The sequence below is a fragment of the Anopheles aquasalis genome, chromosome X (assembly GCF_943734665.1).
Source record: "Anopheles aquasalis chromosome X, idAnoAquaMG_Q_19, whole genome shotgun sequence".
NCBI classification, from domain to species: Eukaryota; Metazoa; Arthropoda; class Insecta; order Diptera; family Culicidae; genus Anopheles; species Anopheles aquasalis.
This window is the reverse complement of record NC_064876.1, coordinates 5183416-5191713: the sequence shown is the minus strand read 5'-3', so window position 1 is coordinate 5191713 and position 8298 is coordinate 5183416.

Sequence of the window (8298 nt, the reverse complement as noted above, 5' to 3'; positions counted from 1 at the left end):
ATGGGTGCGGAAATGCATGTGGCTTCCATACGTCAAGCATCGTCGACGGATTTCGACAGAGTTGCGTCTGTAGTTATGCTGGATGGAATTGGTGAGTCCATGCAGCTTCAGTTCATGCAGGTGGTTGTAGCCCAAGGGGCAATCTCTCCGCAGTAGCTGCAACAACAGAAGCAGGCTCCCCAGCGCCGCACAATGGCGCAATTAGTGGGGGAGCAGGCAGAACGTCATTGGTTCCGCTGAATGGAATCAGCAATCCACAAGGAATAATGCAGGATGGAACACGGTTGCCACGGAAGCAGAAGTGCGGCAGGGGACGATATCATAAGCCGTCCTAAGCAGTTGATCGAAACAGACGTGTTTTCCTTCCGCTGGTGCACCGATCGGTGTGATTTGGCGTTTGGCGTTGGCGTCTTCAGTTTCGTTTTTGGGAAATCACTGCAATCCGTCGATCCAGAGAAGGGAGACATGCGATCGGTGGAGATATCAAGGAGATGTTCCATCAAGTGCGCACCCGGAAGGAGGACCAGCATCACTCTATGATCATTCAGGAGGAAGATACGCTCCGAACAATTAAGCAAAAGTATTTTTTCGGCGGAAGATTTCGGCGTAAAAATACTGGCCAAACTTCCCCAAGCCGCAGTCAATAGAGTACAAGAGCTGGCCGCCAGACTGAGGGCATCCCTTCACCCAAAAGAAAACCGACGCCATCACGTAGCATCAACTTCAATCTAAAAACGTGTAAAAAAAGAATGTAAAAAACGCCGTAATTGCGGGCGTTTAAGTTAAGTGGCAAAAATCGACATTATTGCTCTCGAGAACTTTTCTGTATATTCCTTTTACTTTATTGAAACGGCGCTCATCAGTAGCCGACGTGTTTCATCGTGCCAGGGTGAAACATGGTGTAAATCAAACAACGAATCATCGACAACTGACAGTGCGTTCCTGCCAAAAGTGCGTTGCTGCGTGCCGGCGAGCAAGGTAGTGGGGTCCTGCAAACAGCATCAGTGAAAGTGCAAATCGCCAGCAAGTACAACACCGGCTTCAACATGGCACCTACAGCGACACTTCTGGCATCGTTGATGCATTGCTGCGCATATACCGCGAAACGAGTGCGGCCCTTCCATACAGGCGCGAACTTTGTTGAAGAACGCTCAGCAGGCACCGGTGGTGATCACTGAAGCTTTAGTGACAGTGCGCACAAATGAATTGCGGCGGTACCAGAAAGCTTACAACTACCTGTACGCGCAGATTCTAACTAACTGTGCAGAAGAACTAACAGTACGAAAAGCACGGCCAGCGGTTGGAGGAATTTGAGCAATTGTGCTCCAACACCGAACCATTATCGTTCTATGAAAGATGGCAACTCTGAAGAAGCATTTAATTAAAAAAGATTGAAAAGAGAGATTTCTTCGTTACCAGGATGTTGGTACGAGATCCTCCAAAGGGATGATTATGTAATAGCCACTATGTATGGGCAGATGGGTGCGGAAATGCATGTGGCTTCCATACGTCAAGCATCGTCGACGGATTTCGACAGAGTTGCGTCTGTAGTTATGCTGGATGGAATTGGTGAGTCCATGCAGCTTCAGTTCATGCAGGTGGTTGTAGCCCAAGGGGCAATCTCTCCGCAGTAGCTGCAACAACAGAAGCAGGCTCCCCAGCGCCGCACAATGGCGCAATTAGTGGGGGAGCAGGCAGAACGTCATTGGTTCCGCTGAATGGAATCAGCAATCCACAAGGAATAATGCAGGATGGAACACGGTTGCCACGGAAGCAGAAGTGCGGCAGGGGACGATATCATAAGCCGTCCTAAGCCGTTGATCGAAGCAGACGTGTTTTTCTTCCGCTGGTGGACCGATCGGTGTGATTTGGCGTTTGGCGTTGGCGTCTTCAGTTTCGTTTTTGGGAAATCACTGCAATCCGTCGATCCAGAGAAGGGAGACATGCGATCGGTGGAGATATCAAGGAGATGTTCCATCAAGTGCGCACCCGGAAGGAGGACCAGCGTCACTCTATGATCATTCAGGAGGAAGATACGCTCCGAACAATTAAGCAAAAGTATTTTTTCGGCGGAAGATTTCGGCGTAAAAATACTGGCCAAACTTCCCCAAGCCGCAGTCAATAGAGTACAAGAGCTGGCCGCCAGACTGAGGGCATCCCTTCACCCAAAAGAAAACCGACGCCATCACGTAGCATCAACTTCAATCTAAAAACGTGTAAAAAAAGAATGTAAAAAACGCCGTAATTGCGGGCGTTTAAGTTAAGTGGCAAAAATCGACATTATTGCTCTCGAGAACTTTTCTGTATATTCCTTTTACTTTATTGAAACGGCGCTCATCAGTAGCCGACGTGTTACATCGTGCCAGGGTGAAACATGGTGTAAATCAAACAACGAATCATCGACAACTGACAGTGCGTTCCTGCCAAAAGTGCGTTGCTGCGTGCCGGCGAGCAAGGTAGTGGGGTCCTGCAAACAGCATCAGTGAAAGTGCAAATCGCCAGCAAGTACAACACCGGCTTCAACATGGCACCTACAGCGACACTTCTGGCATCGTTGATGCATTGCTGCGCATATACCGCGAAACGAGTGCGGCCCTTCCATACAGGCGCGAACTTTGTTGAAGAACGCTCAGCAGGCACCGGTGGTGATCACTGAAGCTTTAGTGACAGTGCGCACAAATGAATTGCGGCGGTACCAGAAAGCTTACAACTACCTGTACGCGCAGATTCTAACTAACTGTGCAGAAGAACTAACAGTACGAAGAGCACGGCCAGCGGTTGGAGGAATTTGAGCAATTGTGCTCCAACACCGAACCATTATCGTTCTATGAAAGATGGCAACTCTGAAGAAGCATTTAATTAAAAAAGATTGAAAAAAGAGATTTCTTCGTTACCAGGATGTTGGTACGAGATCCTCCAAAGGGATGATTATGTAATAGCCACTATGTATGGGCAGATGGGTGCGGAAATGCATGTGGCTTCCATACGTCAAGCATCGTCGACGGATTTCGACAGAGTTGCGTCTGTAGTTATGCTGGATGGAATTGGTGAGTCCATGCAGCTTCAGTTCATGCAGGTGGTTGTAGCCCAAGGGGCAATCTCTCCGCAGTAGCTGCAACAACAGAAGCAGGCTCCCCAGCGCCGCACAATGGCGCAATTAGTGGGGGAGCAGGCAGAACGTCATTGGTTCCGCTGAATGGAATCAGCAATCCACAAGGAATAATGCAGGATGGAACACGGTTGCCACGGAAGCAGAAGTGCGGCAGGGGACGATATCATAAGCCGTCCTAAGCAGTTGATCGAAACAGACGTGTTTTCCTTCCGCTGGTGCACCGATCGGTGTGATTTGGCGTTTGGCGTTGGCGTCTTCAGTTTCGTTTTTGGGAAATCACTGCAATCCGTCGATCCAGAGAAGGGAGACATGCGATCGGTGGAGATATCAAGGAGATGTTCCATCAAGTGCGCACCCGGAAGGAGGACCAGCATCACTCTATGATCATTCAGGAGGAAGATACGCTCCGAACAATCAAGCAAAAGTATTTTTTCGGCGGAAGATTTCGGCGTAAAAATACTGGCCAAACTTCCCCAAGCCGCAGTCAATAGAGTACAAGAGCTGGCCGCCAGACTGAGGGCATCCCTTCACCCAAAAGAAAACCGACGCCATCACGTAGCATCAACTTCAATCTAAAAACGTGTAAAAAAAGAATGTAAAAAACGCCGTAATTGCGGGCGTTTAAGTTAAGTGGCAAAAATCGACATTATTGCTCTCGAGAACTTTTCTGTATATTCCTTTTACTTTATTGAAACGGCGCTCATCAGTAGCCGACGTGTTTCATCGTGCCAGGGTGAAACATGGTGTAAATCAAACAACGAATCATCGACAACTGACAGTGCGTTCCTGCCAAAAGTGCGTTGCTGCGTGCCGGCGAGCAAGGTAGTGGGGTCCTGCAAACAGCATCAGTGAAAGTGCAAATCGCCAGCAAGTACAACACCGGCTTCAACATGGCACCTACAGCGACACTTCTGGCATCGTTGATGCATTGCTGCGCATATACCGCGAAACGAGTGCGGCCCTTCCATACAGGAGCGAACTTTGTTGAAGAACGCTCAGCAGGCACCGGTGGTGATCACTGAAGCTTTAGTGACAGTGCGCACAAATGAATTGCGGCGGTACCAGAAAGCTTACAACTACCTGTACGCGCAGATTCTAACTAACTGTGCAGAAGAACTAACAGTACGAAAAGCACGGCCAGCGGTTGGAGGAATTTGAGCAATTGTGCTCCAACACCGAACCATTATCGTTCTATGAAAGATGGCAACTCTGAAGAAGCATTTAATTAAAAAAGATTGAAAAGAGAGATTTCTTCGTTACCAGGATGTTGGTACGAGATCCTCCAAAGGGATGATTATGTAATAGCCACTATGTATGGGCAGATGGGTGCGGAAATGCATGTGGCTTCCATACGTCAAGCATCGTCGACGGATTTCGACAGAGTTGCGTCTGTAGTTATGCTGGATGGAATTGGTGAGTCCATGCAGCTTCAGTTCATGCAGGTGGTTGTAGCCCAAGGGGCAATCTCTCCGCAGTAGCTGCAACAACAGAAGCAGGCTCCCCAGCGCCGCACAATGGCGCAATTAGTGGGGGAGCAGGCAGAACTTCATTGGTTCCGCTGAATGGAATCAGCAATCCACAAGGAATAATGCAGGATGGAACACGGTTGCCACGGAAGCAGAAGTGCGGCAGGGGACGATATCATAAGCCGTCCTAAGCAGTTGATCGAAACAGACGTGTTTTCCTTCCGCTGGTGCACCGATCGGTGTGATTTGGCGTTTAGCGTTGGCGTCTTCAGTTTCGTTTTTGGGAAATCACTGCAATCCGTCGATCCAGAGAAGGGAGACATGCGATCGGTGGAGATATCAAGGAGATGTTCCATCAAGTGCGCACCCGGAAGGAGGACCAGCATCACTCTATGATCATTCAGGAGGAAGATACGCTCCGAACAATTAAGCAAAAGTATTTTTTCGGCGGAAGATTTCGGCGTAAAAATACTGGCCAAACTTCCCCAAGCCGCAGTCAATAGAGTACAAGAGCTGGCCGCCAGACTGAGGGCATCCCTTCACCCAAAAGAAAACCGACGCCATCACGTAGCATCAACTTCAATCTAAAAACGTGTAAAAAAAGAATGTAAAAAACGCCGTAATTGCGGGCGTTTAAGTTAAGTGGCAAAAATCGACATTATTGCTCTCGAGAACTTTTCTGTATATTCCTTTTACTTTATTGAAACGGCGCTCATCAGTAGCCGACGTGTTTCATCGTGCCAGGGTGAAACATGGTGTAAATCAAACAACGAATCATCGACAACTGACAGTGCGTTCCTGCCAAAAGTGCGTTGCTGCGTGCCGGCGAGCAAGGTAGTGGGGTCCTGCAAACAGCATCAGTGAAAGTGCAAATCGCCAGCAAGTACAACACCGGCTTCAACATGGCACCTACAGCGACACTTCTGGCATCGTTGATGCATTGCTGCGCATATACCGCGAAACGAGTGCGGCCCTTCCATACAGGCGCGAACTTTGTTGAAGAACGCTCAGCAGGCACCGGTGGTGATCACTGAAGCTTTAGTGACAGTGCGCACAAATGAATTGCGGCGGTACCAGAAAGCTTACAACTACCTGTACGCGCAGATTCTAACTAACTGTGCAGAAGAACTAACAGTACGAAAAGCACGGCCAGCGGTTGGAGGAATTTGAGCAATTGTGCTCCAACACCGAACCATTATCGTTCTATGAAAGATGGCAACTCTGAAGAAGCATTTAATTAAAAAAGATTGAAAAGAGAGATTTCTTCGTTACCAGGATGTTGGTACGAGATCCTCCAAAGGGATGATTATGTAATAGCCACTATGTATGGGCAGATGGGTGCGGAAATGCATGTGGCTTCCATACGTCAAGCATCGTCGACGGATTTCGACAGAGTTGCGTCTGTAGTTATGCTGGATGGAATTGGTGAGTCCATGCAGCTTCAGTTCATGCAGGTGGTTGTAGCCCAAGGGGCAATCTCTCCGCAGTAGCTGCAACAACAGAAGCAGGCTCCCCAGCGCCGCACAATGGCGCAATTAGTGGGGGAGCAGGCAGAACGTCATTGGTTCCGCTGAATGGAATCAGCAATCCACAAGGAATAATGCAGGATGGAACACGGTTGCCACGGAAGCAGAAGTGCGGCAGGGGACGATATCATAAGCCGTCCTAAGCAGTTGATCGAAACAGACGTGTTTTCCTTCCGCTGGTGCACCGATCGGTGTGATTTGGCGTTTGGCGTTGGCGTCTTCAGTTTCGTTTTTGGGAAATCACTGCAATCCGTCGATCCAGAGAAGGGAGACATGCGATCGGTGGAGATATCAAGGAGATGTTCCATCAAGTGCGCACCCGGAAGGAGGACCAGCATCACTCTATGATCATTCAGGAGGAAGATACGCTCCGAACAATCAAGCAAAAGTATTTTTTCGGCGGAAGATTTCGGCGTAAAAATACTGGCCAAACTTCCCCAAGCCGCAGTCAATAGAGTACAAGAGCTGGCCGCCAGACTGAGGGCATCCCTTCACCCAAAAGAAAACCGACGCCATCACGTAGCATCAACTTCAATCTAAAAACGTGTAAAAAAAGAATGTAAAAAACGCCGTAATTGCGGGCGTTTAAGTTAAGTGGCAAAAATCGACATTATTGCTCTCGAGAACTTTTCTGTATATTCCTTTTACTTTATTGAAACGGCGCTCATCAGTAGCCGACGTGTTTCATCGTGCCAGGGTGAAACATGGTGTAAATCAAACAACGAATCATCGACAACTGACAGTGCGTTCCTGCCAAAAGTGCGTTGCTGCGTGCCGGCGAGCAAGGTAGTGGGGTCCTGCAAACAGCATCAGTGAAAGTGCAAATCGCCAGCAAGTACAACACCGGCTTCAACATGGCACCTACAGCGACACTTCTGGCATCGTTGATGCATTGCTGCGCATATACCGCGAAACGAGTGCGGCCCTTCCATACAGGCGCGAACTTTGTTGAAGAACGCTCAGCAGGCACCGGTGGTGATCACTGAAGCTTTAGTGACAGTGCGCACAAATGAATTGCGGCGGTACCAGAAAGCTTACAACTACCTGTACGCGCAGATTCTAACTAACTGTGCAGAAGAACTAACAGTACGAAAAGCACGGCCAGCGGTTGGAGGAATTTGAGCAATTGTGCTCCAACACCGAACCATTATCGTTCTATGAAAGATGGCAACTCTGAAGAAGGATTTAATTAAAAAAGATTGAAAAGAGAGATTTCTTCGTTACCAGGATGTTGGTACGAGATCCTCCAAAGGGATGATTATGTAATAGCCACTATGTATGGGCAGATGGGTGCCGAAATGCATGTGGCTTCCATACGTCAAGCATCGTCGACGGATTTCGACAGAGTTGCGTCTGTAGTTATGCTGGATGGAATTGGTGAGTCCATGCAGCTTCAGTTCATGCAGGTGGTTGTAGCCCAAGGGGCAATCTCTCCGCAGTAGCTGCAACAACAGAAGCAGGCTCCCCAGCGCCGCACAATGGCGCAATTAGTGGGGGAGCAGGCAGAACGTCATTGGTTCCGCTGAATGGAATCAGCAATCCACAAGGAATAATGCAGGATGGAACACGGTTGCCACGGAAGCAGAAGTGCGGCAGGGGACGATATCATAAGCCGTCCTAAGCAGTTGATCGAAACAGACGTGTTTTCCTTCCGCTGGTGCACCGATCGGTGTGATTTGGCGTTTGGCGTTGGCGTCTTCAGTTTCGTTTTTGGGAAATCACTGCAATCCGTCGATCCAGAGAAGGGAGACATGCGATCGGTGGAGATATCAAGGAGATGTTCCATCAAGTGCGCACCCGGAAGGAGGACCAGCATCACTCTATGATCATTCAGGAGGAAGATACGCTCCGAACAATTAAGCAAAAGTATTTTTTCGGCGGAAGATTTCGGCGTAAAAATACTGGCCAAACTTCCCCAAGCCGCAGTCAATAGAGTACAAGAGCTGGCCGCCAGACTGAGGGCATCCCTTCACCCAAAAGAAAACCGACGCCATCACGTAGCATCAACTTCAATCTAAAAACGTGTAAAAAAAGAATGTAAAAAACGCCGTAATTGCGGGCGTTTAAGTTAAGTGGCAAAAATCGACATTATTGCTCTCGAGAACTTTTCTGTATATTCCTTTTACTTTATTGAAACGGCGCTCATCAGTAGCCGACGTGTTTCATCGTGCCAGGGTGAAACATGGTGTAAATC